Genomic DNA, 10,173 nt, shown 5'->3' with positions numbered 1-10,173 from the left:
CTAATTTGCATACAGCCAGGTTCTGAAACTGGGATGGTGCAGTGAGCTAAAAAACGGTGTTGGATCTAGCCCTGATCTCTTGACTGGGTGAGAGTATTCTGCTTAATTCAGAGACTCTGTCCCTCACCACCCCTTGTTGTAAATATTTTTGTCCACCCTAAGCGTGGAAGGGTATACTCAGACATGAGTCCCTTGCTCATTGCACCATCAGGATTCAAGCAAGCCGGGCCGAAGACGGCTGTAATGCCAGAAACCGGTCCCCGGAAGCTTGTTTCCTTCCCAGTGTAAGAATTGGCTTTTGTAGTTTGGTTTGCCCTGTTCCCATCATGCACTGGGACAGGAACAGACTAATTTGCATACAGCCAGGTTCTGAAACTGGGATGGTGCAGTGAGCTAAAAAACGGTGTTGGATCTAGCCCTGATCTCTTGACTGGGTGAGAGTATTCTGCTTAATTCAGAGACTCTGTCCCTCACCACCCCTTGTTGTAAATATTTTTGTCCACCCGAAGCGTGGAAGGGTATACTCAGACATGAGTCCCTTGCTCATTGCACCATCAGGATTCAAGCAAGCCGGGCCGAAGACGGCTGTAATGCCAGAAACCGGTCCCCGGAAGCTTGTTTCCTTCCCAGTGTAAGAATTGGCTTTTGTAGTTTGGTTTGCCCTGTTCCCATCATGCACTGGGACAGGAACAGACTAATTTGCATACAGCCAGGTTCTGAAACTGGGATGGTGCAGTGAGCTAAAAAACGGTGTTGGATCTAGCCCTGATCTCTTGACTGGGTGAGAGTATTCTGCTTAATTCAGAGACTCTGTCCCTCACCACCCCTTGTTGTAAATATTTTTGTCCACCCTAAGCGTGGAAGGGTTTACTCAGACATGAGTGCCTTGCTCATTGCACCATCAGGATTCAAGCAAGCCGGGCCGAAGATGGCTGTAATGCCAGAAACCGGTCCCCGGAAGCTTGTTTCCTTCCCAGTGTAAGAATTGGCTTTTGTAGTTTGGTTTGCCCTGTTCCCATCATGCACTGGGACAGGAACAGACTAATTTGCATACAGCCAGGTTCTGAAACTGGGATGGTGCAGTGAGCTAAAAAACGGTGTTGGATCTAGCCCTGATCTCTTGACTGGGTGAGAGTATTCTGCTTACTTCAGAGACTCTGTCCCTCACCACCCCATGTTGCAAATATTTTTGTCCACCCTAAGCGTGGAAGGGTATACTCAGACATGAGTCCCTTGCTCATTGCACCATCAGGATTCAAGCAAGCCGGGCCGAAGACGGCTGTAATGCCAGAAACCGGTCCCCGGAAGCTTGTTTCCTTCCCAGTGTAAGAATTGGCTTTTGTAGTTTGGTTTGCCCTGTTCCCATCATGCACTGGGACAGGAACAGACTAATTTGCATACAGCCAGGTTCTGAAACTGGGATGGTGCAGTGAGCTAAAAAACGGTGTTGGATCTAGCCCTGATCTCTTGACTGGGTGAGAGTATTCTGCTTAATTCAGAGACTCTGTCCCTCACCACCCCTTGTTGTAAATATTTTTGTCCACCCTAAGCGTGGAAGGGTATACTCAGACATGAGTCCCTTGCTCATTGCACCATCAGGATTCAAACAAGCCGGGCCGAAGACGGCTGTAATGCCAGAAACCGGTCCCCGGAAGCTTGTTTCCTTCCCAGTGTAAGAATTGGCTTTTGTAGTTTGGTTTGCCCTGTTCCCATCATGCACTGGGACAGGAACAGACTAATTTGCATACAGCCAGGTTCTGAAACTGGGATGGTGCAGTGAGCTAAAAAACGGTGTTGGATCTAGCCCTGATCTCTTGACTGGGTGAGAGTATTCTGCTTAATTCAGAGACTCTGTCCCTCACCACCCCTTGTTGTAAATATTTTTGTCCACCCTAAGCGTGGAAGGGTTTACTCAGACATGAGTCCCTTGCTCATTGCACCATCAGGATTCAAGCAAGCCGGGCCGAAGATGGCTGTAATGCCAGAAACCGGTCCCAGGAAGCTTGTTTCCTTCCCAGTGTAAGAATTGGCTTTTGTAGTTTGGTTTGCCCTGTTCCCATCATGCACTGGGACAGGAACAGACTAATTTGCATACAGCCAGGTTCTGAAACTGGGATGGTGCAGTGAGCTAAAAAACGGTGTTGGATCTAGCCCTGATCTCTTGACTGGGTGAGAGTATTCTGCTTACTTCAGAGACTCTGTCCCTCACCACCCCATGTTGCAAATATTTTTGTCCACCCTAAGCGTGGAAGGGTATACTCAGACATGAGTCCCTTGCTCATTGCACCATCAGGATTCAAGCAAGCCGGGCCGAAGACGGCTGTAATGCCAGAAACCGGTCCCCGGAAGCTTGTTTCCTTCCCAGTGTAAGAATTGGCTTTTGTAGTTTGGTTTGCCCTGTTCCCATCATGCACTGGGACAGGAACAGACTAATTTGCATACAGCCAGGTTCTGAAACTGGGATGGTGCAGTGAGCTAAAAAACGGTGTTGGATCTAGCCCTGATCTCTTGACTGGGTGAGAGTATTCTGCTTAATTCAGAGACTCTGTCCCTCACCACCCCTTGTTGTAAATATTTTTGTCCACCCTAAGCGTGGAAGGGTATCCTCAGACATGAGTCCCTTGCTCATTGCACCATCAGGATTCAAGCAAGCCGGGCCGAAGACGGCTGAAATGCCAGAAACCGGTCCCCGGAAGCGTGTTTCCTTCCCAGTGTAAGAATTGGCTTTTGTAGTTTGGTTTGCCCTGTTCCCATCATGCACTGGGACAGGAACAGACTAATTTGCATACAGCCAGGTTCTGAAACTGGGATGGTGCAGTGAGCTAAAAAACGGTGTTGGATCTAGCCCTGATCTCTTGACTGGGTGAGAGTATTCTGCTTAATTCAGAGACTCTGTCCCTCACCACCCCTTGTTGTAAATATTTTTGTCCACCCTAAGCGTGGAAGGGTATACTCAGACATGAGTCCCTTGCTCATTGCACAATCAGGATTCAAGCAAGCCGGGCCGAAGACGGCTGTAATGCCAGAAACCGGTCCCCGGAAGCTTGTTTCCTTCCCAGTGTAAGAATTGGCTTTTGTAGTTTGGTTTGCCCTGTTCCCATCATGCACTGGGACAGGAACAGACTAATTTGCATACAGCCAGGTTCTGAAACTGGGATGGTGCAGTGAGCTAAAAAACGGTGTTGGATCTAGCCCTGATCTCTTGACTGGGTGAGAGTATTCTGCTTAATTCAGAGACTCTGTCCCTCATCACCCCTTGTTGTAAATATTTTTGTCCACCCTAAGCGTGGAAGGGTATACTCAGACATGAGTCCCTTGCTCATTGCACCATCAGGATTCAAGCAAGCCGGGCCGAAGACGGCTGTAATGCCAGAAACCGGTCCCCGGAAGCTTGTTTCCTTCCCAGTGTAAGAATTGGCTTTTGTAGTTTGGTTTGCCCTGTTCCCATCATGCACTGGGACAGGAACAGACTAATTTGCATAGAGCCAGGTTCTGAAACTGGGATGGTGCAGTGAGCTAAAAAACGGTGTTGGATCTAGCCATGATCTCTTGACTGGGTGAGAGTATTCTGCTTAATTCAGAGACTCTGTCCCTCACCACCCCTTGTTGTAAATATTTTTGTCTACCCTAAGCGTGGAAGGGTATACTCAGACATGAGTCCCTTGCTCATTGCACCATCAGGATTCAAGCAAGCCGGGCCGAAGATGGCTGTAATGCCAGAAACCGGTCCCCGGAAGCTTGTTTCCTTCCCAGTGTAAGAATTGGCTTTTGTAGTTTGGTTTGCCCTGTTCCCATCATGCACTGGGACAGGAACAGACTAATTTGCATACAGCCAGGTTCTGAAACTGGGATGGTGCAGTGAGCTAAAAAACGGTGTTGGATCTAGCCCTGATCTCTTGACTGGGTGAGAGTATTCTGCTTAATTCAGAGACTCTGTCCCTCACCACCCCTTGTTGTAAAAACAAAAAGGGGGTAGGGCACCGCACTTTAGGGCCCAATAAAGAAAAACTTTATTTGGCCCTAAAGTGCGGAATGTTCTCCCCCTACAACTAGGGGCTGAAGCTAATCATCTAAGGTTTCAATAAGATCTGAAAACATTGTTGTTTAAGTAAACAGGTTGTGTGTTTCAGTCTTATAGCCCCAGGAAACCTTGATAGAGTAACAGTCCCCCTTTATAACGTATCTCTTCACCATCATCATCTATATCCGTGGTACTTATAGTACAGCCTGTGGGCCGCCAGCAACCCGGCAGACCTTCCTTGTCGGCCAGCAGACCTTGCAGGCAATGTAATGGTGTTTTTAAGAAGAGTGTCATCAAACACTAATGAGGGCCGCTAAAGCATGCTCCAGTGGCTCTTTTCTGTTTTTACAGTACCTCTGTGACTTCACTCATGAAACTAGTGGGAAGAAGGGCCCTTTAAAAGTGGGCAGTTGCGCTTTCACAGATGACTTTTAGGGGGCCTTTTGGAAATCTTCCTGCTTCCTTTGTTGCCGATGATGTCCCCATGCCCAGCCCTGATGCTCTCTGCAGCCTGCTCTCTCTGACATCTTTAGAGACTGCGGCAGGGAGCTTCCCTGGATCGGGCAAACCTGCTTCCCTCCTCACTGCCTGCAGAACTGCTTGGTGCTCTTGTCACGCTGTCTGCAACCTGCTCTCCCCTGCACTCTCCAACGCCATTAGGACTTCCACAGGGGCCTCCCTGGATCGGGCCAGTCTGCTTCCCTCCTCGCTGTCCACAGAACCGCTTGGTGGTCCATTCAAGGTAGGTTCGCAGGGTGCATTCTGCTTCTTTTCCCTTCTTTTTTTCACTGCTTTCTCCTTCCTTCCTTCCCATTTTCTGAGTGCTTTCTTTGCTTTTCCTTCCCTTTTCACTGCTTTTGCCTTCCTTCTTTCCTGTTTTCTGATTTTTTTTCTCTTTGCTTTTCCCTCCCTTTTCACTGCTTTCTCCTGCCTTTCTTCCCATTTTCTCAGTGCTTTCTTTGCTTTACCCTCCCCTTTCTCGGCTTGCTCCTTCCATCCTTCCAGTTTTCTGTGCTTTCTCTTTGCTTTTCCTTCCCTTTTCACTGCTTTCTCCTTCCTTCTTTTCTGTTATCTGACTGCTTTCTCTTTGTTTTGCCCTCCCTTTTCACTGCTTTCTCCTTCCTTTCCATTTTCTGAGTGCTTTCTCTTTGCTTTCCCTCCCTCTTCACTGCTTTATCAATCCTCCCCATTTTCTGAGTGCTTTCTTTGCTTTTCCCTCCCTTTTCACTGCTTACTACTTCCTTCCTTCTCATTTTCTGAGTTCTTTCTTTGCTTTTCCCTCCCTTTTTACTGTTTTCTCCTTCCTTCCTTTCCGTTTTCTTAGTGTCACTATCTTAGTGAAAGGGCCACATTTGTCATTGCAGTTTAGTCAAGTTGCTGTACAATTTTCTCATTGTTACATTTTCGATAGCCCATTAAACCTACAATTCACAGCAAAACGGTTTTGCGACTCAATCCAGGTTTGAGCTTATGCATGCCATTTATTTCAAATCATATTTCAGTGACACATTTTCTGCATAAACCACTGGCTTTAGGAAAGCCTCCTGTTTTTTGTTTCCATTGCGCCCAGGTAGATGTGAACATTACTGGTACACAGGCTTCTATAAGTTATGTCACAAGTTCCCATTTGTATATTATATTGCTGCATTCTTGTATAGTTGCATAGCATACTTAGGAGATTGTATTTCCCTTTTCTGCACACACCAGTAATTTTTCATTGAGCGGTGTCATGACAGTGTCTGGTCTGTATCTATAGTTGTCTACAGTGTTGTGATTTGTCTGTAAAATGTATATTAGATTGGTGGGTAAACCATCTTGCGATCTTCATTTTTTTTACCACGCCTGGGATAATTGTCCAGAATAATTCACATATGATCTCTATAACAACTTTCCACACAACGGTTGCACAAACAGCAAGTTTCCCTTTGGAAATAATTTTTCTTTTCTTTTTTTTGCTCCTCCTCTCCTTAATGACTATTTCCCATATTTATGGTTTCAGATCTCGTTCAGCCTCAATGTGCTGTCATGTGAAAGCTAAAAATGTCCCACCTCTCAAATCCAAAACTATGTGCCCATCCCAACTCTTAAATGCTTATATAATATGTAACCCCTGCTATATATAGCGTTACTTATTTTTGTAATGTAAAAATAAGTAAAACAATGGTTTATAGTAGTTCTCCAGAGATCTTCACAAAATAATTAAATGTAGTTCTACATCACCCCACCAACGTTAGGAATATTATTTTTGAGCCCCCTTTATCAGTATCGTGTCTAATGCCTAGCTAGAGAAATAATTATTATTCTTTCTTTGAGCTGGTGAAAACTTACTGATATAATGCAAATTACACAACCCATGAAGCACCAGCTTTTCTCTTGTCTATGGCTTTGTATGTTGTGTGCTGCCGCTATTCATTGCAGCCTTTCAATGTCGGTGTTGCTACCAACTTCTAGGACTATTTCCATGTTCATTACATGCCCCACTTTTTGGGTTTGAAATCTGGATGGATACCCAATGCCAATATGTGTTGTATCAATTAAATGTTTAATTGGAATGTGAATGCCTCACTTTTTACACATTACTTTTGTGATGCTCACAGAGGTCTGTAGCGAAACACGGTGTCGGGCCATCGGTCATGAGAAGGTGTCGGTCCCTCGGTCGTGAGGCAGTGTCGGTCCATCGCCCGTAAGGCCATCTCAGTCTATCGGTTGTGAGGCGGTGTCGGTCTATTGCTCATGAGGCAGTATCGGTCCATTGGTTTTCAGGCGGAAAATCTGGTTCCTGGTTCTTGTTACTTATTGCACAGTATAAAACAAGATGGAGAGCTCTGCAATGGCTAGTTACCAAGCCTTGCAAATGTCCCAGATTGATACAGAGTGAACACAGGGCATTCCAGGCAGCTTGGGAAGAAGAGTACTTGTTTGTTGAATGCCCAAAAGAGAAAGCCACCTGTTTGCTTTGCAAAGAGAAAGTAAACGTTCTTAAGAGGTATGACCTGGCATGGCTCTACAAAACTCGACACTCCGGATATATTGAGAACTTCCCACTGAACTCAAAACTGCGTGCTGCAAAAATGGCATCATTAAAAAAATTGCTTCTTTCCCAGCAGAAGATCTTCCTTTGCCAGACGAAGGAATCTGAGGCTGTTACAGAAGCAAAATTCAAAACATGCTAATTGCTTGCCAAACATAAGAAACCATTTACAGAGGAAGAGCTGGTGCAAAAATTTTCCCTTTCAGCAGCTGAAGTTTTATTTGAAGACAACATTAGTAAAACCAGCATTTTAAAGGAAATCGGGGCATTACAGCTATCAGATTCCTCGTGTGGTCGCAGAATAGAGTCGATAGGTGAAAACATCCAGGAGCAGGTGATCAAAGCAGTCAGAAAGTCACCGTTCTTTGGCATTGCCATGGATGAATCCACATATATAGGTGTTATAGGCCCCAGTTATTAGTTCGGGTGAGGTATTTGAACCAATCGGTTCATACCAAAGAAGAGCTTGTGTCTCTTCTACCATTGCAGGGGCACATAAGAGGGTTAGATAGACTGGGCAGCATGTGCAAGTACTTTGAAACTTGAAAACAATGTGGACGGACCCACTGGTGAATCCTTCCACGTTGTTTTCGGGTATTAACCAGGGGATAGGGACATACCCCATTCATAGTCCCTGCTCTCTTGTTTATTTTTCGCAGCTACTTTGAAACACATCATATACCCTTGAACACTCTTATCAGCATCACAATAGAATCAACTCCTGCCATGCTTGACCATGACAAAGGCTTTGTATCTCTGCTTAAAAAGAAGCTCACCGGAAGGTCTGTGGTAGACATCCACTTCATTATTCATCAAGAAGTTGTGTGCCCAACTGAAGGCCAGAGAGAACTGAATAACGTCCTAAATGCTGCAGTGAAAATTGTTATTTTTACTCTTACCAAAGTCTTTAAACATAGACTTTTTAAAGCAATGCTGCAGGATTCCGAAGCTGAAAATACAGACCTCTTGATGCACACTGACATATGATGGCTAAGCAAAGGGAAAGTTCTGGAGTGGTTCTTCGCATTGCTTCCATGAATTTGAACTCTGTATACAGGTGAGGTCAATCATTGCCAGAAATAAAGGATGTAAAATAGCTTATTATGCTCTATGTTCTTTCAGATTTATTCACACACTTCAAAGCTCTCAATTTCATGCTGCAAGGCACACAACAGCTTGTGTGCTCCATGATGAATAGTATTTACTGATTTGAAAGTAAGCTTGTGCTATTCAAAGATCAACAGGATGATGTTTATTTCAACCACTCCCCAAAACTGTTGGCTGTGATGCAGAGGATTCCAGATGCACAGGAAATGCTGTCAAATCGACCTTGGTGCATGTCTTGAGGAAATGACTGGGGGATCGAAAGGTGATTTTCTCAATTCAGACCCCTCACCCCGCTGTTCAGGCTGGTTGAAAACCCCTGGATGCTGAGTGCACAAAATCTTGACATTGTTGGACCTATTGGCATGAAAAGGGTGCAAACAGTAATAGAGCTGATTGCCATGCAATACAATTCAGAGCTCGAAGCATCTTTTCTGGGGCAGGCACCAGAAGAATTCTGGAAAATTGTACCTTCATTTCCTCTTCTTTTTACAGTTGCCCAGATAGTAATTTGCATGTTTGGGGCAACATATGTTGGTGAATGTTTGTTTTCTACAATGGGACTGTCGAAGAGTAAACTCAGAAATAAGTTTACAGACTTACATCTGGATCAGCTCTTAAGGCCTGAAGTTTCAGACATAGTACCAGATTACAGGACACTAATAGGAAACATGAAATATAAAATAAGTTCCTAGGATATCTGTCTTTAATTTATCTTTTTTTTCAGACTCATTTAAACCTGCTCTGCCTTGGCCTGTGCTGAATATCCAGTTAACAAGAATTGCCATGCAATTGTCTCTTAAGATTGCTATTGTCTGATAATAAAAATGTATTATCAAAATGTCCTCCTTGTATCTTTGTAGTTACATCTGCTTTCAAAATACAGCATTGCATAGCAATGTTTTGAAAAGGTGGTGATTTTTTATTTTTTTACACTAGCCCCGTCCCCACTGACTCTGCCCGCACCAATGAAGCCCTCGGCCACAAACCAGACTATAATTTTAGACTTGAGATAAAATTTGTGAGTACCCATGAACTATATAGTCAGCGATAGTTATATTTTTTTAATTTAGTTACCCTAGTAAGCATTCCTGCACATGTTACAGTAGAAACCAAGGAAATCACATGCACCTGTAGGAAAGTTCCCCTTTTTGCATGGTTACCCCCCACTTTTTGCCGGACACATGAGGCACTTTGGCTCGGTGTGCCGAGGGTCCCTGCCAATCAGGTTCCCAGAGCCTGTGTTCTTTCCCAAAGCTGTACCTTTGCACTTTTGGACCCACAATTGGCACGTCCCTGGCCACAAGTAAGCCCCTTGTAAAAGGTACCATGGGTATCAAGGGCACTATGACCAGGCAAGGCCTCTAAGTGCTGGAGCCAGCACCTATTGTGCCACCCCTAGGGTCCCTGTACCTTAACACCCACACACCGTGTTTTGGTGCAGAGAAAAGTGAAGAGTCGACATGGCACACATCCCTGTGTGCCATGCCTGCAATGCACTGCCTGTGGCCTAGTTAAGCCACTCATTTAACAAGGTGCACTAGATCACAGGTGAGGGTACAGTTGCATGAGCTTTGTACCCCTACAGTGTCTAAGCCCATTCTTAGACTTCTTGAGTGCAGTAAAGCCATAAAGAGTATATGGGCTGGGAGTTGGTCATTACGAACTCCATGATAGCTTTACTGAAAACTGGGAAGTTTAGTAGAAAACATCTCAGGGCATTAATCCCACACTGATGCCGGTGTGGGATTTAATCTAAAATGGACACAGAGGGCATATAATAGCTGCCCCCTGAAAAAACGACCAGCCCTGGTGTGGTTGCTGAATGGCTGCCTTCCATTTGCCACCACAGACAGGTTTCTGGACCCCTGGGTAGAGAGCCTCCACTCTCTGGGTCAACAAACAAACGCATCCTGGGCAGAGGTGTCATGCCTCCTCCCTCAGTATGGGCTTGGTCCATGAAAGTGGAAGCTTCAAAGACCTGCCACCTTTGTCAGCTGTTCCTGCATTTTGCCGC

Source organism: Lissotriton helveticus, chromosome 1_1, assembly GCF_964261635.1.
Source record: "Lissotriton helveticus chromosome 1_1, aLisHel1.1, whole genome shotgun sequence".
Classification (NCBI taxonomy): domain Eukaryota; kingdom Metazoa; phylum Chordata; class Amphibia; order Caudata; family Salamandridae; genus Lissotriton; species Lissotriton helveticus.
Note: the sequence above shows the minus strand (reverse complement) of the source record.